Genomic DNA, 19,373 nt, shown 5'->3' with positions numbered 1-19,373 from the left:
TGTCTGCAGGGAAAGTGGGATTGCCACCCAGCGACGTCGGATACGACCGAAAAAAGTGCTACACACGCGGAGTCCCCCACTACACTGCCTTATAGCGACCGCTCATCACTATCGTGTGAGTAACGTTGCGGCCGCGGCGACGAGTCTTGCCCAAAGACGCAGCGTGCGTGGAGGCGCTACCCGAATGCGTGTGGATGCACCCTCCTACCTCGTAAAGCGCCTACAGCTACTATCACCGTGGGCCGCTGGCGGCGGGCGGGAAGCCGACACAGCGCGGCGTTGCGAGCAGCGGCTGTGCGGTGGTGGTGTAATGGTGAGCATAGTTGCCTTCCAAGCAGTTGATCCGGGTTCGATTCCCGGCCACCGCAACGGGCGAAACTTTTTGCGTATGAGTATGTGAGCCACGTGCTGTTAAATTAACGTTTTCTTTCCGTCGTTGCTCCACGCAGGCCATCCTGTAGTATGTCCCGACTTGTCCCGACTTTGCTCGGCTGACGCGAAAGCTGACGCTTGGAATTCGCCCTTATCAAAAGGACAGGCGCTATAAACGACTGTGAGAGGTGAGGTGTGGCGAGGTACCAAAACGACAGGCAAACCGCGAAATTTTCTGCTCCTCCTTCCTAAAGAAAAAAAGAAAAGAAAAACGGACGCAGTCGGTAGGACTCGAACCTACGCTCCCAGAGGGAATCTGATTTCTAGTCAGACGCCTTAACCACTCGGCCACGACTGCTCGTATCTGAAGCTTCCCTCGAATCGTGAAAAATCTAACCGGTCTGCGCAGAATGTTGACAGGAAACGAACTCTGTGCACTGATTACGGCAGGGCTACCAGCGCTACGAGACGAGCCATTACGGAAGCGTTAAAAATCTTCGCCCGGACAGGGACTCGAACCCTGGACCCTTAGGTTAAAAGCCTAATGCTCTACCGACTGAGCTATCCGGGCTCATGCCCGTTGTGGGTGGAGCGGCTGCAAGCAATGTGAATAATTGGAACGCGTGTGTAGGCGTACTACGGTAATTGCTGGCTTCTGGCGCAACTGGCCACTTCACCGACTTCCCACTGACGCTGGTAGCAGCCCAACAGCGGACTAGTGCCTCTTCTGCCTTTATCCCGGTGCTGACAGTAATTGCATCTTGTGCCTGTTTTCCCCGATTACGTTCGGTTGAAGCTCCGGAAGGAGGGCGACAAACGAAGGTTGGAAGGCCAAAACATGGAGGGACGTGAGCGCAAAAACTTCTCTTCCGGTACCGGGAATCGAACCCGGGCCTCCTGGGTGAAAGCCAGGTATCCTAGCCACTAGACCACACCGGATTTGCTCGGTAAACGTGAGATTTACTCCCTCTCCTCCCGCATTTCGTGCTGAATCCGGACTCAGTGGTGCTCTCTGTTTGCGAGCGTATTTGTGCGTGCAGACTGGCATGGCGCACAGCTCGAAACTGACTATTCATTGCTGTTTGCATCATATTTTACTCATAACAGGGGAGGAGAAAGATCAAAGTTGTACCTTGCCATAATTGGAAGTAAACATTTTTACGCTGAGGCGTGGACTCCTTGGGGATAACAAACGACAATTAAGTTCGTTCCCTAGCAACAGCAGCCCCGTTAATTCAGCCATGATGTACAGCAAATTAAATGCCCCGGGTGAGGATCGAACTCACGACCTTAAGATTATGAGACTTACGCGCTACCTACTGCGCTACCGAGGCACGTTGCAACAAGCGTCCCAGGAAACTTGGTAAGTCCCACATATTAGAGATAGACAGTTTGCGCTTTCTCAAGAATCTGCTGTGTTGCTACACGTGCTTTCCCGACTGGCTAGATTAAACTGCTGCCGCAGCTTTTTCAACGGAAAGCAGCACTGCCTGAGGTAACAGTACATCGCCCTTGCGGCACCTGGACACAGCGGCCTGTAGGGCCAGGCCGACGCTAGAGTTCAGAAATAGCACGCGACCGTCCAAGTACGGTCTCTTGCGTGCTGCGTGTTTGGTTCTTCTCACAGCGAATCCTGCTACACATTCCTGAGGCTGACGCAGCTCAAGCGGGCAATCGGCGCGGCGGCATTATAGCGAGAACAGCAAAACGATGCATCGGCCGGGAATCGAAGCCGGGCCGCCCGCGTGGTAGGCGAACAACCTACCACTTTTTTAGTTGTTGTTCTCATTTTGTTAGTTGCACTTGTTGGGGGCGGACGTCCGATGCCGTCCGTGCTTGCCGAGCATATTCCCGAGCAGCTGTCTGCAGGGAAAGTGGGATTGCCACCCAGCGACGTCGGATACGACCGAAAAAAGTGCTACACACGCGGAGTCCCCCACTACACTGCCTTATAGCGACCGCTCATCACTATCGTGTGAGTAACGTTGCGGCCGCGGCGACGAGTGTTGCCCAAAGACGCAGCGTGCGTGGAGGCGCTACCCGAATGCGTGTGGATGCACCCTCCTACCTCGTAAAGCGCCTACAGCTACTATCACCGTGGGCCGCTGGCGGCGGGCGGGAAGCCGACACAGCGCGGCGTTGCGAGCAGCGGCTGTGCGGTGGTGGTGTAATGGTGAGCATAGTTGCCTTCCAAGCAGTCGATCCGGGTTCGATTCCCGGCCACCGCAACGGGCGAAACTTTTTGCGTATGAGTATGTGAGCCACGTGCTGTTAAATTAACGTTTTCTTTCCGTCGTTGCTCCACGCAGGCCATCCTGTAGTATGTCCCGACTTGTCCCGACTTTGCTCGGCTGACGCGAAAGCTGACGCTTGGAATTCGCCCTTATCAAAAGGACAGGCGCTATAAACGACTGTGAGAGGTGAGGTGTGGCGAGGTACCAAAACGACAGGCAAACCGCGAAATTTTCTGCTCCTCCTTCCTAAAGAAAAAAAGAAAAGAAAAACGGACGCAGTCGGTAGGACTCGAATCTACGCTCCCAGAGGGAATCTGATTTCTAGTCAGACGCCTTAACCACTCGGCCACGACTGCTCGTATCTGAAGCTTCCCTCGAATCGTGAAAAATCTAACCGGTCTGCGCAGAATGTTGACAGGAAACGAACTCTGTGCACTGATTACGGCAGGGCTACCAGCGCTACGAGACGAGCCATTACGGAAGCGTTAAAAATCTTCGCCCGGACAGGGACTCGAACCCTGGACCCTTAGGTTAAAAGCCTAATGCTCTACCGACTGAGCTATCCGGGCTCATGCCCGTTGTGGGTGGAGCGGCTGCAAGCAATGTGAATAATTGGAACGCGTGTGTAGGCGTACTACGGTAATTGCTGGCTTCTGGCGCAACTGGCCACTTCACCGACTTCCCACTGACGCTGGTAGCAGCCCAACAGCGGACTAGTGCCTCTTCTGCCTTTATCCCGGTGCTGACAGTAATTGCATCTTGTGCCTGTTTTCCCCGATTACGTTCGGTTGAAGCTCCGGAAGGAGGGCGACAAACGAAGGTTGGAAGGCCAAAACATGGAGGGACGTGAGCGCAAAAACTTCTCTTCCGGTACCGGGAATCGAACCCGGGCCTCCTGGGTGAAAGCCAGGTATCCTAGCCACTAGACCACACCGGATTTGCTCGGTAAACGTGAGATTTACTCCCTCTCCTCCCGCATTTCGTGCTGAATCCGGACTCAGTGGTGCTCTCTGTTTGCGAGCGTATTTGTGCGTGCAGACTGGCATGGCGCACAGCTCGAAACTGACTATTCATTGCTGTTTGCATCATATTTTACTCATAACAGGGGAGGAGAAAGATCAAAGTTGTACCTTGCCATAATTGGAAGTAAACATTTTTACGCTGAGGCGTGGACTCCTTGGGGATAACAAACGACAATTAAGTTCGTTCCCTAGCAACAGCAGCCCCGTTAATTCAGCCATGATGTACAGCAAATTAAATGCCCCGGGTGAGGATCGAACTCACGACCTTAAGATTATGAGACTTACGCGCTACCTACTGCGCTACCGAGGCACGTTGCAACAAGCGTCCCAGGAAACTTGGTAAGTCCCACATATTAGAGATAGACAGTTTGCGCTTTCTCAAGAATCTGCTGTGTTGCTACACGTGCTTTCCCGACTGGCTAGATTAAACTGCTGCCGCAGCTTTTTCAACGGAAAGCAGCACTGCCTGAGGTAACAGTACATCGCCCTTGCGGCACCTGGACACAGCGGCCTGTAGGGCCAGGCCGACGCTAGAGTTCAGAAATAGCACGCGACCGTCCGAGTACGGTCTCTTGCGTGCTGCGTGTTTGGTTCTTCTCACAGCGAATCCTGCTACACATTCCTGAGGCTGACGCAGCTCAAGCGGGCAATCGGCGCGGCGGCATTATAGCGAGAACAGCAAAACGATGCATCGGCCGGGAATCGAAGCCGGGCCGCCCGCGTGGTAGGCGAACAACCTACCACTTTTTTAGTTGTTGTTCTCATTTTGTTAGTTGCACTTGTTGGGGGCGGACGTCCGATGCCGTCCGTGCTTGCCGAGCATATTCCCGAGCAGCTGTCTGCAGGGAAAGTGGGATTGCCACCCAGCGACGTCGGATACGACCGAAAAAAGTGCTACACACGCGGAGTCCCCCACTACACTGCCTTATAGCGACCGCTCATCACTATCGTGTGAGTAACGTTGCGGCCGCGGCGACGAGTGTTGCCCAAAGACGCAGCGTGCGTGGAGGCGCTACCCGAATGCGTGTGGATGCACCCTCCTACCTCGTAAAGCGCCTACAGCTACTATCACCGTGGGCCGCTGGCGGCGGGCGGGAAGCCGACACAGCGCGGCGTTGCGAGCAGCGGCTGTGCGGTGGTGGTGTAATGGTGAGCATAGTTGCCTTCCAAGCAGTCGATCCGGGTTCGATTCCCGGCCACCGCAACGGGCGAAACTTTTTGCGTATGAGTATGTGAGCCACGTGCTGTTAAATTAACGTTTTCTTTCCGTCGTTGCTCCACGCAGGCCATCCTGTAGTATGTCCCGACTTGTCCCGACTTTGCTCGGCTGACGCGAAAGCTGACGCTTGGAATTCGCCCTTATCAAAAGGACAGGCGCTATAAACGACTGTGAGAGGTGAGGTGTGGCGAGGTACCAAAACGACAGGCAAACCGCGAAATTTTCTGCTCCTCCTTCCTAAAGAAAAAAAGAAAAGAAAAACGGACGCAGTCGGTAGGACTCGAACCTACGCTCCCAGAGGGAATCTGATTTCTAGTCAGACGCCTTAACCACTCGGCCACGACTGCTCGTATCTGAAGCTTCCCTCGAATCGTGAAAAATCTAACCGGTCTGCGCAGAATGTTGACAGGAAACGAACTCTGTGCACTGATTACGGCAGGGCTACCAGCGCTACGAGACGAGCCATTACGGAAGCGTTAAAAATCTTCGCCCGGACAGGGACTCGAACCCTGGACCCTTAGATTAAAAGCCTAATGCTCTACCGACTGAGCTATCCGGGCTCATGCCCGTTGTGGGTGGAGCGGCTGCAAGCAATGTGAATAATTGGAACGCGTGTGTAGGCGTACTACGGTAATTGCTGGCTTCTGGCGCAACTGGCCACTTCACCGACTTCCCACTGACGCTGGTAGCAGCCCAACAGCGGACTAGTGCCTCTTCTGCCTTTATCCCGGTGCTGACAGTAATTGCATCTTGTGCCTGTTTTCCCCGATTACGTTCGGTTGAAGCTCCGGAAGGAGGGCGACAAACGAAGGTTGGAAGGCCAAAACATGGAGGGACGTGTGCGCAAAAACTTCTCTTCCGGTACCGGGAATCGAACCCGGGCCTCCTGGGTGAAAGCCAGGTATCCTAGCCACTAGACCACACCGGATTTGCTCGGTAAACGTGAGATTTACTCCCTCTCCTCCCGCATTTCGTGCTGAATCCGGACTCAGTGGTGCTCTCTGTTTGCGAGCGTATTTGTGCGTGCAGACTGGCATGGCGCACAGCTCGAAACTGACTATTCATTGCTGTTTGCATCATATTTTACTCATAACAGGGGAGGAGAAAGATCAAAGTTGTACCTTGCCATAATTGGAAGTAAACATTTTTACGCTGAGGCGTGGACTCCTTGGGGATAACAAACGACAATTAAGTTCGTTCCCTAGCAACAGCAGCGCCGTTAATTCAGCCATGATGTACAGCAAATTAAATGCCCCGGGTGAGGATCGAACTCACGACCTTAAGATTATGAGACTTACGCGCTACCTACTGCGCTACCGAGGCACGTTGCAACAAGCGTCCCAGGAAACTTGGTAAGTCCCACATATTAGAGATAGACAGTTTGCGCTTTCTCAAGAATCTGCTGTGTTGCTACACGTGCTTTCCCGACTGGCTAGATTAAACTGCTGCCGCAGCTTTTTCAACGGAAAGCAGCACTGCCTGAGGTAACAGTACATCGCCCTTGCGGCACCTGGACACAGCGGCCTGTAGGGCCAGGCCGACGCTAGAGTTCAGAAATAGCACGCGACCGTCCAAGTACGGCCTCTTGCGTGCTGCGTGTTTGGTTCTTCTCACAGCGAATCCTGCTACACATTCCTGAGGCTGACGCAGCTCAAGCGGGCAATCGGCGCGGCGGCATTATAGCGAGAACAGCAAAACGATGCATCGGCCGGGAATCGAAGCCGGGCCGCCCGCGTGGTAGGCGAACAACCTACCACTTTTTTAGTTGTTGTTCTCATTTTGTTAGTTGCACTTGTTGGGGGCGGACGTCCGATGCCGTCCGTGCTTGCCGAGCATATTCCCGAGCAGCTGTCTGCAGGGAAAGTGGGATTGCCACCCAGCGACGTCGGATACGACCGAAAAAAGTGCTACACACGCGGAGTCCCCCACTACACTGCCTTATAGCGACCGCTCATCACTATCGTGTGAGTAACGTTGCGGCCGCGGCGACGAGTCTTGCCCAAAGACGCAGCGTGCGTGGAGGCGCTACCCGAATGCGTGTGGATGCACCCTCCTACCTCGTAAAGCGCCTACAGCTACTATCACCGTGGGCCGCTGGCGGCGGGCGGGAAGCCGACACAGCGCGGCGTTGCGAGCAGCGGCTGTGCGGTGGTGGTGTAATGGTGAGCATAGTTGCCTTCCAAGCAGTTGATCCGGGTTCGATTCCCGGCCACCGCAACGGGCGAAACTTTTTGCGTATGAGTATGTGAGCCACGTGCTGTTAAATTAACGTTTTCTTTCCGTCGTTGCTCCACGCAGGCCATCCTGTAGTATGTCCCGACTTGTCCCGACTTTGCTCGGCTGACGCGAAAGCTGACGCTTGGAATTCGCCCTTATCAAAAGGACAGGCGCTATAAACGACTGTGAGAGGTGAGGTGTGGCGAGGTACCAAAACGACAGGCAAACCGCGAAATTTTCTGCTCCTCCTTCCTAAAGAAAAAAAGAAAAGAAAAACGGACGCAGTCGGTAGGACTCGAACCTACGCTCCCAGAGGGAATCTGATTTCTAGTCAGACGCCTTAACCACTCGGCCACGACTGCTCGTATCTGAAGCTTCCCTCGAATCGTGAAAAATCTAACCGGTCTGCGCAGAATGTTGACAGGAAACGAACTCTGTGCACTGATTACGGCAGGGCTACCAGCGCTACGAGACGAGCCATTACGGAAGCGTTAAAAATCTTCGCCCGGACAGGGACTCGAACCCTGGACCCTTAGATTAAAAGCCTAATGCTCTACCGACTGAGCTATCCGGGCTCATGCCCGTTGTGGGTGGAGCGGCTGCAAGCAATGTGAATAATTGGAACGCGTGTGTAGGCGTACTACGGTAATTGCTGGCTTCTGGCGCAACTGGCCACTTCACCGACTTCCCACTGACGCTGGTAGCAGCCCAACAGCGGACTAGTGCCTCTTCTGCCTTTATCCCGGTGCTGACAGTAATTGCATCTTGTGCCTGTTTTCCCCGATTACGTTCGGTTGAAGCTCCGGAAGGAGGGCGACAAACGAAGGTTGGAAGGCCAAAACATGGAGGGACGTGTGCGCAAAAACTTCTCTTCCGGTACCGGGAATCGAACCCGGGCCTCCTGGGTGAAAGCCAGGTATCCTAGCCACTAGACCACACCGGATTTGCTCGGTAAACGTGAGATTTACTCCCTCTCCTCCCGCATTTCGTGCTGAATCCGGACTCAGTGGTGCTCTCTGTTTGCGAGCGTATTTGTGCGTGCAGACTGGCATGGCGCACAGCTCGAAACTGACTATTCATTGCTGTTTGCATCATATTTTACTCATAACAGGGGAGGAGAAAGATCAAAGTTGTACCTTGCCATAATTGGAAGTAAACATTTTTACGCTGAGGCGTGGACTCCTTGGGGATAACAAACGACAATTAAGTTCGTTCCCTAGCAACAGCAGCGCCGTTAATTCAGCCATGATGTACAGCAAATTAAATGCCCCGGGTGAGGATCGAACTCACGACCTTAAGATTATGAGACTTACGCGCTACCTACTGCGCTACCGAGGCACGTTGCAACAAGCGTCCCAGGAAACTTGGTAAGTCCCACATATTAGAGATAGACAGTTTGCGCTTTCTCAAGAATCTGCTGTGTTGCTACACGTGCTTTCCCGACTGGCTAGATTAAACTGCTGCCGCAGCTTTTTCAACGGAAAGCAGCACTGCCTGAGGTAACAGTACATCGCCCTTGCGGCACCTGGACACAGCGGCCTGTAGGGCCAGGCCGACGCTAGAGTTCAGAAATAGCACGCGACCGTCCAAGTACGGCCTCTTGCGTGCTGCGTGTTTGGTTCTTCTCACAGCGAATCCTGCTACACATTCCTGAGGCTGACGCAGCTCAAGCGGGCAATCGGCGCGGCGGCATTATAGCGAGAACAGCAAAACGATGCATCGGCCGGGAATCGAAGCCGGGCCGCCCGCGTGGTAGGCGAACAACCTACCACTTTTTTAGTTGTTGTTCTCATTTTGTTAGTTGCACTTGTTGGGGGCGGACGTCCGATGCCGTCCGTGCTTGCCGAGCATATTCCCGAGCAGCTGTCTGCAGGGAAAGTGGGATTGCCACCCAGCGACGTCGGATACGACCGAAAAAAGTGCTACACACGCGGAGTCCCCCACTACACTGCCTTATAGCGACCGCTCATCACTATCGTGTGAGTAACGTTGCGGCCGCGGCGACGAGTCTTGCCCAAAGACGCAGCGTGCGTGGAGGCGCTACCCGAATGCGTGTGGATGCACCCTCCTACCTCGTAAAGCGCCTACAGCTACTATCACCGTGGGCCGCTGGCGGCGGGCGGGAAGCCGACACAGCGCGGCGTTGCGAGCAGCGGCTGTGCGGTGGTGGTGTAATGGTGAGCATAGTTGCCTTCCAAGCAGTTGATCCGGGTTCGATTCCCGGCCACCGCAACGGGCGAAACTTTTTGCGTATGAGTATGTGAGCCACGTGCTGTTAAATTAACGTTTTCTTTCCGTCGTTGCTCCACGCAGGCCATCCTGTAGTATGTCCCGACTTGTCCCGACTTTGCTCGGCTGACGCGAAAGCTGACGCTTGGAATTCGCCCTTATCAAAAGGACAGGCGCTATAAACGACTGTGAGAGGTGAGGTGTGGCGAGGTACCAAAACGACAGGCAAACCGCGAAATTTTCTGCTCCTCCTTCCTAAAGAAAAAAAGAAAAGAAAAACGGACGCAGTCGGTAGGACTCGAACCTACGCTCCCAGAGGGAATCTGATTTCTAGTCAGACGCCTTAACCACTCGGCCACGACTGCTCGTATCTGAAGCTTCCCTCGAATCGTGAAAAATCTAACCGGTCTGCGCAGAATGTTGACAGGAAACGAACTCTGTGCACTGATTACGGCAGGGCTACCAGCGCTACGAGACGAGCCATTACGGAAGCGTTAAAAATCTTCGCCCGGACAGGGACTCGAACCCTGGACCCTTAGGTTAAAAGCCTAATGCTCTACCGACTGAGCTATCCGGGCTCATGCCCGTTGTGGGTGGAGCGGCTGCAAGCAATGTGAATAATTGGAACGCGTGTGTAGGCGTACTACGGTAATTGCTGGCTTCTGGCGCAACTGGCCACTTCACCGACTTCCCACTGACGCTGGTAGCAGCCCAACAGCGGACTAGTGCCTCTTCTGCCTTTATCCCGGTGCTGACAGTAATTGCATCTTGTGCCTGTTTTCCCCGATTACGTTCGGTTGAAGCTCCGGAAGGAGGGCGACAAACGAAGGTTGGAAGGCCAAAACATGGAGGGACGTGTGCGCAAAAACTTCTCTTCCGGTACCGGGAATCGAACCCGGGCCTCCTGGGTGAAAGCCAGGTATCCTAGCCACTAGACCACACCGGATTTGCTCGGTAAACGTGAGATTTACTCCCTCTCCTCCCGCATTTCGTGCTGAATCCGGACTCAGTGGTGCTCTCTGTTTGCGAGCGTATTTGTGCGTGCAGACTGGCATGGCGCACAGCTCGAAACTGACTATTCATTGCTGTTTGCATCATATTTTACTCATAACAGGGGAGGAGAAAGATCAAAGTTGTACCTTGCCATAATTGGAAGTAAACATTTTTACGCTGAGGCGTGGACTCCTTGGGGATAACAAACGACAATTAAGTTCGTTCCCTAGCAACAGCAGCGCCGTTAATTCAGCCATGATGTACAGCAAATTAAATGCCCCGGGTGAGGATCGAACTCACGACCTTAAGATTATGAGACTTACGCGCTACCTACTGCGCTACCGAGGCACGTTGCAACAAGCGTCCCAGGAAACTTGGTAAGTCCCACATATTAGAGATAGACAGTTTGCGCTTTCTCAAGAATCTGCTGTGTTGCTACACGTGCTTTCCCGACTGGCTAGATTAAACTGCTGCCGCAGCTTTTTCAACGGAAAGCAGCACTGCCTGAGGTAACAGTACATCGCCCTTGCGGCACCTGGACACAGCGGCCTGTAGGGCCAGGCCGACGCTAGAGTTCAGAAATAGCACGCGACCGTCCAAGTACGGCCTCTTGCGTGCTGCGTGTTTGGTTCTTCTCACAGCGAATCCTGCTACACATTCCTGAGGCTGACGCAGCTCAAGCGGGCAATCGGCGCGGCGGCATTATAGCGAGAACAGCAAAACGATGCATCGGCCGGGAATCGAAGCCGGGCCGCCCGCGTGGTAGGCGAACAACCTACCACTTTTTTAGTTGTTGTTCTCATTTTGTTAGTTGCACTTGTTGGGGGCGGACGTCCGATGCCGTCCGTGCTTGCCGAGCATATTCCCGAGCAGCTGTCTGCAGGGAAAGTGGGATTGCCACCCAGCGACGTCGGATACGACCGAAAAAAGTGCTACACACGCGGAGTCCCCCACTACACTGCCTTATAGCGACCGCTCATCACTATCGTGTGAGTAACGTTGCGGCCGCGGCGACGAGTCTTGCCCAAAGACGCAGCGTGCGTGGAGGCGCTACCCGAATGCGTGTGGATGCACCCTCCTACCTCGTAAAGCGCCTACAGCTACTATCACCGTGGGCCGCTGGCGGCGGGCGGGAAGCCGACACAGCGCGGCGTTGCGAGCAGCGGCTGTGCGGTGGTGGTGTAATGGTGAGCATAGTTGCCTTCCAAGCAGTTGATCCGGGTTCGATTCCCGGCCACCGCAACGGGCGAAACTTTTTGCGTATGAGTATGTGAGCCACGTGCTGTTAAATTAACGTTTTCTTTCCGTCGTTGCTCCACGCAGGCCATCCTGTAGTATGTCCCGACTTGTCCCGACTTTGCTCGGCTGACGCGAAAGCTGACGCTTGGAATTCGCCCTTATCAAAAGGACAGGCGCTATAAACGACTGTGAGAGGTGAGGTGTGGCGAGGTACCAAAACGACAGGCAAACCGCGAAATTTTCTGCTCCTCCTTCCTAAAGAAAAAAAGAAAAGAAAAACGGACGCAGTCGGTAGGACTCGAACCTACGCTCCCAGAGGGAATCTGATTTCTAGTCAGACGCCTTAACCACTCGGCCACGACTGCTCGTATCTGAAGCTTCCCTCGAATCGTGAAAAATCTAACCGGTCTGCGCAGAATGTTGACAGGAAACGAACTCTGTGCACTGATTACGGCAGGGCTACCAGCGCTACGAGACGAGCCATTACGGAAGCGTTAAAAATCTTCGCCCGGACAGGGACTCGAACCCTGGACCCTTAGGTTAAAAGCCTAATGCTCTACCGACTGAGCTATCCGGGCTCATGCCCGTTGTGGGTGGAGCGGCTGCAAGCAATGTGAATAATTGGAACGCGTGTGTAGGCGTACTACGGTAATTGCTGGCTTCTGGCGCAACTGGCCACTTCACCGACTTCCCACTGACGCTGGTAGCAGCCCAACAGCGGACTAGTGCCTCTTCTGCCTTTATCCCGGTGCTGACAGTAATTGCATCTTGTGCCTGTTTTCCCCGATTACGTTCGGTTGAAGCTCCGGAAGGAGGGCGACAAACGAAGGTTGGAAGGCCAAAACATGGAGGGACGTGTGCGCAAAAACTTCTCTTCCGGTACCGGGAATCGAACCCGGGCCTCCTGGGTGAAAGCCAGGTATCCTAGCCACTAGACCACACCGGATTTGCTCGGTAAACGTGAGATTTACTCCCTCTCCTCCCGCATTTCGTGCTGAATCCGGACTCAGTGGTGCTCTCTGTTTGCGAGCGTATTTGTGCGTGCAGACTGGCATGGCGCACAGCTCGAAACTGACTATTCATTGCTGTTTGCATCATATTTTACTCATAACAGGGGAGGAGAAAGATCAAAGTTGTACCTTGCCATAATTGGAAGTAAACATTTTTACGCTGAGGCGTGGACTCCTTGGGGATAACAAACGACAATTAAGTTCGTTCCCTAGCAACAGCAGCGCCGTTAATTCAGCCATGATGTACAGCAAATTAAATGCCCCGGGTGAGGATCGAACTCACGACCTTAAGATTATGAGACTTACGCGCTACCTACTGCGCTACCGAGGCACGTTGCAACAAGCGTCCCAGGAAACTTGGTAAGTCCCACATATTAGAGATAGACAGTTTGCGCTTTCTCAAGAATCTGCTGTGTTGCTACACGTGCTTTCCCGACTGGCTAGATTAAACTGCTGCCGCAGCTTTTTCAACGGAAAGCAGCACTGCCTGAGGTAACAGTACATCGCCCTTGCGGCACCTGGACACAGCGGCCTGTAGGGCCAGGCCGACGCTAGAGTTCAGAAATAGCACGCGACCGTCCAAGTACGGCCTCTTGCGTGCTGCGTGTTTGGTTCTTCTCACAGCGAATCCTGCTACACATTCCTGAGGCTGACGCAGCTCAAGCGGGCAATCGGCGCGGCGGCATTATAGCGAGAACAGCAAAACGATGCATCGGCCGGGAATCGAAGCCGGGCCGCCCGCGTGGTAGGCGAACAACCTACCACTTTTTTAGTTGTTGTTCTCATTTTGTTAGTTGCACTTGTTGGGGGCGGACGTCCGATGCCGTCCGTGCTTGCCGAGCATATTCCCGAGCAGCTGTCTGCAGGGAAAGTGGGATTGCCACCCAGCGACGTCGGATACGACCGAAAAAAGTGCTACACACGCGGAGTCCCCCACTACACTGCCTTATAGCGACCGCTCATCACTATCGTGTGAGTAACGTTGCGGCCGCGGCGACGAGTCTTGCCCAAAGACGCAGCGTGCGTGGAGGCGCTACCCGAATGCGTGTGGATGCACCCTCCTACCTCGTAAAGCGCCTACAGCTACTATCACCGTGGGCCGCTGGCGGCGGGCGGGAAGCCGACACAGCGCGGCGTTGCGAGCAGCGGCTGTGCGGTGGTGGTGTAATGGTGAGCATAGTTGCCTTCCAAGCAGTTGATCCGGGTTCGATTCCCGGCCACCGCAACGGGCGAAACTTTTTGCGTATGAGTATGTGAGCCACGTGCTGTTAAATTAACGTTTTCTTTCCGTCGTTGCTCCACGCAGGCCATCCTGTAGTATGTCCCGACTTGTCCCGACTTTGCTCGGCTGACGCGAAAGCTGACGCTTGGAATTCGCCCTTATCAAAAGGACAGGCGCTATAAACGACTGTGAGAGGTGAGGTGTGGCGAGGTACCAAAACGACAGGCAAACCGCGAAATTTTCTGCTCCTCCTTCCTAAAGAAAAAAGAAAAGAAAAACGGACGCAGTCGGTAGGACTCGAACCTACGCTCCCAGAGGGAATCTGATTTCTAGTCAGACGCCTTAACCACTCGGCCACGACTGCTCGTATCTGAAGCTTCCCTCGAATCGTGAAAAATCTAACCGGTCTGCGCAGAATGTTGACAGGAAACGAACTCTGTGCACTGATTACGGCAGGGCTACCAGCGCTACGAGACGAGCCATTACGGAAGCGTTAAAAATCTTCGCCCGGACAGGGACTCGAACCCTGGACCCTTAGGTTAAAAGCCTAATGCTCTACCGACTGAGCTATCCGGGCTCATGCCCGTTGTGGGTGGAGCGGCTGCAAGCAATGTGAATAATTGGAACGCGTGTGTAGGCGTACTACGGTAATTGCTGGCTTCTGGCGCAACTGGCCACTTCACCGACTTCCCACTGACGCTGGTAGCAGCCCAACAGCGGACTAGTGCCTCTTCTGCCTTTATCCCGGTGCTGACAGTAATTGCATCTTGTGCCTGTTTTCCCCGATTACGTTCGGTTGAAGCTCCGGAAGGAGGGCGACAAACGAAGGTTGGAAGGCCAAAACATGGAGGGACGTGTGCGCAAAAACTTCTCTTCCGGTACCGGGAATCGAACCCGGGCCTCCTGGGTGAAAGCCAGGTATCCTAGCCACTAGACCACACCGGATTTGCTCGGTAAACGTGAGATTTACTCCCTCTCCTCCCGCATTTCGTGCTGAATCCGGACTCAGTGGTGCTCTCTGTTTGCGAGCGTATTTGTGCGTGCAGACTGGCATGGCGCACAGCTCGAAACTGACTATTCATTGCTGTTTGCATCATATTTTACTCATAACAGGGGAGGAGAAAGATCAAAGTTGTACCTTGCCATAATTGGAAGTAAACATTTTTACGCTGAGGCGTGGACTCCTTGGGGATAACAAACGACAATTAAGTTCGTTCCCTAGCAACAGCAGCGCCGTTAATTCAGCCATGATGTACAGCAAATTAAATGCCCCGGGTGAGGATCGAACTCACGACCTTAAGATTATGAGACTTACGCGCTACCTACTGCGCTACCGAGGCACGTTGCAACAAGCGTCCCAGGAAACTTGGTAAGTCCCACATATTAGAGATAGACAGTTTGCGCTTTCTCAAGAATCTGCTGTGTTGCTACACGTGCTTTCCCGACTGGCTAGATTAAACTGCTGCCGCAGCTTTTTCAACGGAAAGCAGCACTGCCTGAGGTAACAGTACATCGCCCTTGCGGCACCTGGACACAGCGGCCTGTAGGGCCAGGCCGACGCTAGAGTTCAGAAATAGCACGCGACCGTCCAAGTACGGCCTCTTGCGTGCTGCGTGTTTGGTTCTTCTCACAGCGAATCCTGCTACACATTCCTGAGGCTGACGCAGCTCAAGCGGGCAATCGGCGCGGCGGCATTATAGCGAGAACAGCAAAACGATGCATCGGCCGGGAATCGAAGCCGGGCCGCCCGCGTGGTAGGCGAACAACCTACCACTTTTTTAGTTGTTGTTCTCATTTTGTTAGTTGCACTTGTTGGGGGCGGACGTCCGATGCCGTCCGTGCTTGCCGAGCATATTCCCGAGCAGCTGTCTGCAGGGAAAGTGGGATTGCCACCCAGCGACGTCGGATACGACCGAAAAAAAGTGCTACACACGCGGAGTCCCCCACTACACTGCCTTATAGCGACCGCTCATCACTATCGTGTGAGTAACGTTGCGGCCGCGGCGACGAGTCTTGCCCAAAGACGCAGCGTGCGTGGAGGCGCTACCCGAATGCGTGTGGATGCACCCTCCTACCTCGTAAAGCGCCTACAGCTACTATCACCGTGGGCCGCTGGCGGCGGGCGGGAAGCCGACACAGCGCGGCGTTGCGAGCAGCGGCTGTGCGGTGGTGGTGTAATGGTGAGCATAGTTGCCTTCCAAGCAGTTGATCCGGGTTCGATTCCCGGCCACCGCAACGGGCGAAACTTTTTGCGTATGAGTATGTGAGCCACGTGCTGTTAAATTAACGTTTTCTTTCCGTCGTTGCTCCACGCAGGCCATCCTGTAGTATGTCCCGACTTGTCCCGACTTTGCTCGGCTGACGCGAAAGCTGACGCTTGGAATTCGCCCTTATCAAAAGGACAGGCGCTATAAACGACTGTGAGAGGTGAGGTGTGGCGAGGTACCAAAACGACAGGCAAACCGCGAAATTTTCTGCTCCTCCTTCCTAAAGAAAAAAAGAAAAGAAAAACGGACGCAGTCGGTAGGACTCGAACCTACGCTCCCAGAGGGAATCTGATTTCTAGTCAGACGCCTTAACCACTCGGCCACGACTGCTCGTATCTGAAGCTTCCCTCGAATCGTGAAAAATCTAACCGGTCTGCGCAGAATGTTGACAGGAAACGAACTCTGTGCACTGATTACGGCAGGGCTACCAGCGCTACGAGACGAGCCATTACGGAAGCGTTAAAAATCTTCGCCCGGACAGGGACTCGAACCCTGGACCCTTAGGTTAAAAGCCTAATGCTCTACCGACTGAGCTATCCGGGCTCATGCCCGTTGTGGGTGGAGCGGCTGCAAGCAATGTGAATAATTGGAACGCGTGTGTAGGCGTACTACGGTAATTGCTGGCTTCTGGCGCAACTGGCCACTTCACCGACTTCCCACTGACGCTGGTAGCAGCCCAACAGCGGACTAGTGCCTCTTCTGCCTTTATCCCGGTGCTGACAGTAATTGCATCTTGTGCCTGTTTTCCCCGATTACGTTCGGTTGAAGCTCCGGAAGGAGGGCGACAAACGAAGGTTGGAAGGCCAAAACATGGAGGGGACGTGTGCGCAAAAACTTCTCTTCCGGTACCGGGAATCGAACCCGGGCCTCCTGGGTGAAAGCCAGGTATCCTAGCCACTAGACCACACCGGATTTGCTCGGTAAACGTGAGATTTACTCCCTCTCCTCCCGCATTTCGTGCTGAATCCGGACTCAGTGGTGCTCTCTGTTTGCGAGCGTATTTGTGCGTGCAGACTGGCATGGCGCACAGCTCGAAACTGACTATTCATTGCTGTTTGCATCATATTTTACTCATAACAGGGGAGGAGAAAGATCAAAGTTGTACCTTGCCATAATTGGAAGTAAACATTTTTACGCTGAGGCGTGGACTCCTTGGGGATAACAAACGACAATTAAGTTCGTTCCCTAGCAACAGCAGCGCCGTTAATTCAGCCATGATGTACAGCAAATTAAATGCCCCGGGTGAGGATCGAACTCACGACCTTAAGATTATGAGACTTACGCGCTACCTACTGCGCTACCGAGGCACGTTGCAACAAGCGTCCCAGGAAACTTGGTAAGTCCCACATATTAGAGATAGACAGTTTGCGCTTTCTCAAGAATCTGCTGTGTTGCTACACGTGCTTTCCCGACTGGCTAGATTAAACTGCTGCCGCAGCTTTTTCAACGGAAAGCAGCACTGCCTGAGGTAACAGTACATCGCCCTTGCGGCACCTGGACACAGCGGCCTGTAGGGCCAGGCCGACGCTAGAGTTCAGAAATAGCACGCGACCGTCCAAGTACGGCCTCTTGCGTGCTGCGTGTTTGGTTCTTCTCACAGCGAATCCTGCTACACATTCCTGAGGCTGACGCAGCTCAAGCGGGCAATCGGCGCGGCGGCATTATAGCGAGAACAGCAAAACGATGCATCGGCCGGAATCGAAGCCGGGCCGCCCGCGTGGTAGGCGAACAACCTACCACTTTTTTAGTTGTTGTTCTCATTTTGTTAGTTGCACTTGTTGGGGGCGGACGTCCGATGCCGTCCGTGCTTGCCGAGCATATTCCCGAGCAGCTGTCTGCAGGGAAAGTGGGATTGCCACCCAGCGACGTCGGATACGACCGAAAAAAGTGCTACACACGCGGAGTCCCCCACTACACTGCCTTATAGCGACCGCTCATCACTATCGTGTGAGTAACGTTGCGGCCGCGGCGACGAGTCTTGCCCAAAGACGCAGCGTGCGTGGAGGCGCTACCCGAATGCGTGTGGATGCACCCTCCTACCTCGTAAAGCGCCTACAGCTACTATCACCGTGGGCCGCTGGCGGCGGGCGGGAAGCCGACACAGCGCGGCGTTGCGAGCAGCGGCTGTGCGGTGGTGGTGTAATGGTGAGCATAGTTGCCTTCCAAGCAGTTGATCCGGGTTCGATTCCCGGCCACCGCAACGGGCGAAACTTTTTGCGTATGAGTATGTGAGCCACGTGCTGTTAAATTAACGTTTTCTTTCCGTCGTTGCTCCACGCAGGCCATCCTGTAGTATGTCCCGACTTGTCCCGACTTTGCTCGGCTGACGCGAAAGCTGACGCTTGGAATTCGCCCTTATCAAAAGGACAGGCGCTATAAACGACTGTGAGAGGTGAGGTGTGGCGAGGTACCAAAACGACAGGCAAACCGCGAAATTTTCTGCTCCTCCTTCCTAAAGAAAAAAAGAAAAGAAAAACGGACGCAGTCGGTAGGACTCGAACCTACGCTCCCAGAGGGAATCTGATTTCTAGTCAGACGCCTTAACCACTCGGCCACGACTGCTCGTATCTGAAGCTTCCCTCGAATCGTGAAAAATCTAACCGGTCTGCGCAGAATGTTGACAGGAAACGAACTCTGTGCACTGATTACGGCAGGGCTACCAGCGCTACGAGACGAGCCATTACGGAAGCGTTAAAAATCTTCGCCCGGACAGGGACTCGAACCCTGGACCCTTAGGTTAAAAGCCTAATGCTCTACCGACTGAGCTATCCGGGCTCATGCCCGTTGTGGGTGGAGCGGCTGCAAGCAATGTGAATAATTGGAACGCGTGTGTAGGCGTACTACGGTAATTGCTGGCTTCTGGCGCAACTGGCCACTTCACCGACTTCCCACTGACGCTGGTAGCAGCCCAACAGCGGACTAGTGCCTCTTCTGCCTTTATCCCGGTGCTGACAGTAATTGCATCTTGTGCCTGTTTTCCCCGATTACGTTCGGTTGAAGCTCCGGAAGGAGGGCGACAAACGAAGGTTGGAAGGCCAAAACATGGAGGGACGTGTGCGCAAAAACTTCTCTTCCGGTACCGGGAATCGAACCCGGGCCTCCTGGGTGAAAGCCAGGTATCCTAGCCACTAGACCACACCGGATTTGCTCGGTAAACGTGAGATTTACTCCCTCTCCTCCCGCATTTCGTGCTGAATCCGGACTCAGTGGTGCTCTCTGTTTGCGAGCGTATTTGTGCGTGCAGACTGGCATGGCGCACAGCTCGAAACTGACTATTCATTGCTGTTTGCATCATATTTTACTCATAACAGGGGAGGAGAAAGATCAAAGTTGTACCTTGCCATAATTG

General features: G+C 54.0%; 44 non-coding genes across 44 annotated transcripts; 9 read left to right on the top strand and 35 right to left on the bottom strand.

The window, feature by feature from the left end:
* Nucleotides 1-296: 296 nt before the first annotated feature.
* Trnag-ucc (transfer RNA glycine (anticodon UCC)) lies at nucleotides 297-368 on the top strand. Its single transcript has one exon. It is a non-coding gene; the product is annotated as a tRNA-Gly (tRNA).
* A 280-nt stretch (nucleotides 369-648) lies between these two features.
* On the bottom strand, nucleotides 649-730 carry Trnas-aga (transfer RNA serine (anticodon AGA)). Its single transcript has one exon. It is a non-coding gene; the product is annotated as a tRNA-Ser (tRNA).
* A 140-nt stretch (nucleotides 731-870) lies between these two features.
* Trnak-uuu (transfer RNA lysine (anticodon UUU)) lies at nucleotides 871-943 on the bottom strand. Its single transcript has one exon. It is a non-coding gene; the product is annotated as a tRNA-Lys (tRNA).
* A 296-nt stretch (nucleotides 944-1,239) lies between these two features.
* Trnae-uuc (transfer RNA glutamic acid (anticodon UUC)) lies at nucleotides 1,240-1,311 on the bottom strand. The gene has a single exon. It is a non-coding gene; the product is annotated as a tRNA-Glu (tRNA).
* A 322-nt stretch (nucleotides 1,312-1,633) lies between these two features.
* Trnam-cau (transfer RNA methionine (anticodon CAU)) lies at nucleotides 1,634-1,706 on the bottom strand. Its single transcript has one exon. It is a non-coding gene; the product is annotated as a tRNA-Met (tRNA).
* An 822-nt stretch (nucleotides 1,707-2,528) lies between these two features.
* Nucleotides 2,529-2,600, top strand: Trnag-ucc (transfer RNA glycine (anticodon UCC)). The gene has a single exon. It is a non-coding gene; the product is annotated as a tRNA-Gly (tRNA).
* A 280-nt stretch (nucleotides 2,601-2,880) lies between these two features.
* Nucleotides 2,881-2,962, bottom strand: Trnas-aga (transfer RNA serine (anticodon AGA)). Its single transcript has one exon. It is a non-coding gene; the product is annotated as a tRNA-Ser (tRNA).
* A 140-nt stretch (nucleotides 2,963-3,102) lies between these two features.
* On the bottom strand, nucleotides 3,103-3,175 carry Trnak-uuu (transfer RNA lysine (anticodon UUU)). Its single transcript has one exon. It is a non-coding gene; the product is annotated as a tRNA-Lys (tRNA).
* A 296-nt stretch (nucleotides 3,176-3,471) lies between these two features.
* On the bottom strand, nucleotides 3,472-3,543 carry Trnae-uuc (transfer RNA glutamic acid (anticodon UUC)). Its single transcript has one exon. It is a non-coding gene; the product is annotated as a tRNA-Glu (tRNA).
* Nucleotides 3,544-3,865: 322 nt separating this feature from the next.
* On the bottom strand, nucleotides 3,866-3,938 carry Trnam-cau (transfer RNA methionine (anticodon CAU)). The gene has a single exon. It is a non-coding gene; the product is annotated as a tRNA-Met (tRNA).
* Nucleotides 3,939-4,760: 822 nt separating this feature from the next.
* On the top strand, nucleotides 4,761-4,832 carry Trnag-ucc (transfer RNA glycine (anticodon UCC)). Its single transcript has one exon. It is a non-coding gene; the product is annotated as a tRNA-Gly (tRNA).
* A 280-nt stretch (nucleotides 4,833-5,112) lies between these two features.
* Trnas-aga (transfer RNA serine (anticodon AGA)) lies at nucleotides 5,113-5,194 on the bottom strand. Its single transcript has one exon. It is a non-coding gene; the product is annotated as a tRNA-Ser (tRNA).
* Nucleotides 5,195-5,334: 140 nt separating this feature from the next.
* Nucleotides 5,335-5,407, bottom strand: Trnak-uuu (transfer RNA lysine (anticodon UUU)). The gene has a single exon. It is a non-coding gene; the product is annotated as a tRNA-Lys (tRNA).
* Nucleotides 5,408-5,703: 296 nt separating this feature from the next.
* On the bottom strand, nucleotides 5,704-5,775 carry Trnae-uuc (transfer RNA glutamic acid (anticodon UUC)). The gene has a single exon. It is a non-coding gene; the product is annotated as a tRNA-Glu (tRNA).
* Nucleotides 5,776-6,097: 322 nt separating this feature from the next.
* On the bottom strand, nucleotides 6,098-6,170 carry Trnam-cau (transfer RNA methionine (anticodon CAU)). The gene has a single exon. It is a non-coding gene; the product is annotated as a tRNA-Met (tRNA).
* Nucleotides 6,171-6,992: 822 nt separating this feature from the next.
* Trnag-ucc (transfer RNA glycine (anticodon UCC)) lies at nucleotides 6,993-7,064 on the top strand. The gene has a single exon. It is a non-coding gene; the product is annotated as a tRNA-Gly (tRNA).
* A 280-nt stretch (nucleotides 7,065-7,344) lies between these two features.
* Nucleotides 7,345-7,426, bottom strand: Trnas-aga (transfer RNA serine (anticodon AGA)). Its single transcript has one exon. It is a non-coding gene; the product is annotated as a tRNA-Ser (tRNA).
* A 140-nt stretch (nucleotides 7,427-7,566) lies between these two features.
* Trnak-uuu (transfer RNA lysine (anticodon UUU)) lies at nucleotides 7,567-7,639 on the bottom strand. Its single transcript has one exon. It is a non-coding gene; the product is annotated as a tRNA-Lys (tRNA).
* A 296-nt stretch (nucleotides 7,640-7,935) lies between these two features.
* Nucleotides 7,936-8,007, bottom strand: Trnae-uuc (transfer RNA glutamic acid (anticodon UUC)). The gene has a single exon. It is a non-coding gene; the product is annotated as a tRNA-Glu (tRNA).
* Nucleotides 8,008-8,329: 322 nt separating this feature from the next.
* Trnam-cau (transfer RNA methionine (anticodon CAU)) lies at nucleotides 8,330-8,402 on the bottom strand. Its single transcript has one exon. It is a non-coding gene; the product is annotated as a tRNA-Met (tRNA).
* An 822-nt stretch (nucleotides 8,403-9,224) lies between these two features.
* Nucleotides 9,225-9,296, top strand: Trnag-ucc (transfer RNA glycine (anticodon UCC)). The gene has a single exon. It is a non-coding gene; the product is annotated as a tRNA-Gly (tRNA).
* A 280-nt stretch (nucleotides 9,297-9,576) lies between these two features.
* Nucleotides 9,577-9,658, bottom strand: Trnas-aga (transfer RNA serine (anticodon AGA)). Its single transcript has one exon. It is a non-coding gene; the product is annotated as a tRNA-Ser (tRNA).
* Nucleotides 9,659-9,798: 140 nt separating this feature from the next.
* Trnak-uuu (transfer RNA lysine (anticodon UUU)) lies at nucleotides 9,799-9,871 on the bottom strand. The gene has a single exon. It is a non-coding gene; the product is annotated as a tRNA-Lys (tRNA).
* Nucleotides 9,872-10,167: 296 nt separating this feature from the next.
* Trnae-uuc (transfer RNA glutamic acid (anticodon UUC)) lies at nucleotides 10,168-10,239 on the bottom strand. The gene has a single exon. It is a non-coding gene; the product is annotated as a tRNA-Glu (tRNA).
* A 322-nt stretch (nucleotides 10,240-10,561) lies between these two features.
* Nucleotides 10,562-10,634, bottom strand: Trnam-cau (transfer RNA methionine (anticodon CAU)). Its single transcript has one exon. It is a non-coding gene; the product is annotated as a tRNA-Met (tRNA).
* An 822-nt stretch (nucleotides 10,635-11,456) lies between these two features.
* Nucleotides 11,457-11,528, top strand: Trnag-ucc (transfer RNA glycine (anticodon UCC)). The gene has a single exon. It is a non-coding gene; the product is annotated as a tRNA-Gly (tRNA).
* A 280-nt stretch (nucleotides 11,529-11,808) lies between these two features.
* Nucleotides 11,809-11,890, bottom strand: Trnas-aga (transfer RNA serine (anticodon AGA)). Its single transcript has one exon. It is a non-coding gene; the product is annotated as a tRNA-Ser (tRNA).
* A 140-nt stretch (nucleotides 11,891-12,030) lies between these two features.
* Nucleotides 12,031-12,103, bottom strand: Trnak-uuu (transfer RNA lysine (anticodon UUU)). The gene has a single exon. It is a non-coding gene; the product is annotated as a tRNA-Lys (tRNA).
* A 296-nt stretch (nucleotides 12,104-12,399) lies between these two features.
* On the bottom strand, nucleotides 12,400-12,471 carry Trnae-uuc (transfer RNA glutamic acid (anticodon UUC)). The gene has a single exon. It is a non-coding gene; the product is annotated as a tRNA-Glu (tRNA).
* Nucleotides 12,472-12,793: 322 nt separating this feature from the next.
* Nucleotides 12,794-12,866, bottom strand: Trnam-cau (transfer RNA methionine (anticodon CAU)). Its single transcript has one exon. It is a non-coding gene; the product is annotated as a tRNA-Met (tRNA).
* Nucleotides 12,867-13,688: 822 nt separating this feature from the next.
* On the top strand, nucleotides 13,689-13,760 carry Trnag-ucc (transfer RNA glycine (anticodon UCC)). The gene has a single exon. It is a non-coding gene; the product is annotated as a tRNA-Gly (tRNA).
* A 279-nt stretch (nucleotides 13,761-14,039) lies between these two features.
* On the bottom strand, nucleotides 14,040-14,121 carry Trnas-aga (transfer RNA serine (anticodon AGA)). The gene has a single exon. It is a non-coding gene; the product is annotated as a tRNA-Ser (tRNA).
* Nucleotides 14,122-14,261: 140 nt separating this feature from the next.
* Nucleotides 14,262-14,334, bottom strand: Trnak-uuu (transfer RNA lysine (anticodon UUU)). The gene has a single exon. It is a non-coding gene; the product is annotated as a tRNA-Lys (tRNA).
* A 296-nt stretch (nucleotides 14,335-14,630) lies between these two features.
* On the bottom strand, nucleotides 14,631-14,702 carry Trnae-uuc (transfer RNA glutamic acid (anticodon UUC)). The gene has a single exon. It is a non-coding gene; the product is annotated as a tRNA-Glu (tRNA).
* Nucleotides 14,703-15,024: 322 nt separating this feature from the next.
* Nucleotides 15,025-15,097, bottom strand: Trnam-cau (transfer RNA methionine (anticodon CAU)). The gene has a single exon. It is a non-coding gene; the product is annotated as a tRNA-Met (tRNA).
* An 823-nt stretch (nucleotides 15,098-15,920) lies between these two features.
* On the top strand, nucleotides 15,921-15,992 carry Trnag-ucc (transfer RNA glycine (anticodon UCC)). The gene has a single exon. It is a non-coding gene; the product is annotated as a tRNA-Gly (tRNA).
* Nucleotides 15,993-16,272: 280 nt separating this feature from the next.
* On the bottom strand, nucleotides 16,273-16,354 carry Trnas-aga (transfer RNA serine (anticodon AGA)). The gene has a single exon. It is a non-coding gene; the product is annotated as a tRNA-Ser (tRNA).
* Nucleotides 16,355-16,494: 140 nt separating this feature from the next.
* On the bottom strand, nucleotides 16,495-16,567 carry Trnak-uuu (transfer RNA lysine (anticodon UUU)). The gene has a single exon. It is a non-coding gene; the product is annotated as a tRNA-Lys (tRNA).
* Nucleotides 16,568-16,864: 297 nt separating this feature from the next.
* Trnae-uuc (transfer RNA glutamic acid (anticodon UUC)) lies at nucleotides 16,865-16,936 on the bottom strand. Its single transcript has one exon. It is a non-coding gene; the product is annotated as a tRNA-Glu (tRNA).
* Nucleotides 16,937-17,258: 322 nt separating this feature from the next.
* Trnam-cau (transfer RNA methionine (anticodon CAU)) lies at nucleotides 17,259-17,331 on the bottom strand. Its single transcript has one exon. It is a non-coding gene; the product is annotated as a tRNA-Met (tRNA).
* Nucleotides 17,332-18,152: 821 nt separating this feature from the next.
* Nucleotides 18,153-18,224, top strand: Trnag-ucc (transfer RNA glycine (anticodon UCC)). Its single transcript has one exon. It is a non-coding gene; the product is annotated as a tRNA-Gly (tRNA).
* Nucleotides 18,225-18,504: 280 nt separating this feature from the next.
* Nucleotides 18,505-18,586, bottom strand: Trnas-aga (transfer RNA serine (anticodon AGA)). The gene has a single exon. It is a non-coding gene; the product is annotated as a tRNA-Ser (tRNA).
* A 140-nt stretch (nucleotides 18,587-18,726) lies between these two features.
* Nucleotides 18,727-18,799, bottom strand: Trnak-uuu (transfer RNA lysine (anticodon UUU)). Its single transcript has one exon. It is a non-coding gene; the product is annotated as a tRNA-Lys (tRNA).
* A 296-nt stretch (nucleotides 18,800-19,095) lies between these two features.
* Trnae-uuc (transfer RNA glutamic acid (anticodon UUC)) lies at nucleotides 19,096-19,167 on the bottom strand. The gene has a single exon. It is a non-coding gene; the product is annotated as a tRNA-Glu (tRNA).
* Nucleotides 19,168-19,373: the final 206 nt, after the last annotated feature.

This window comes from Schistocerca cancellata, unplaced genomic scaffold (assembly GCF_023864275.1).
Source record: "Schistocerca cancellata isolate TAMUIC-IGC-003103 unplaced genomic scaffold, iqSchCanc2.1 HiC_scaffold_589, whole genome shotgun sequence".
Taxonomy (NCBI): domain Eukaryota; kingdom Metazoa; phylum Arthropoda; class Insecta; order Orthoptera; family Acrididae; genus Schistocerca; species Schistocerca cancellata.
This window is presented reverse-complemented; position numbering and strand designations above follow the sequence as displayed.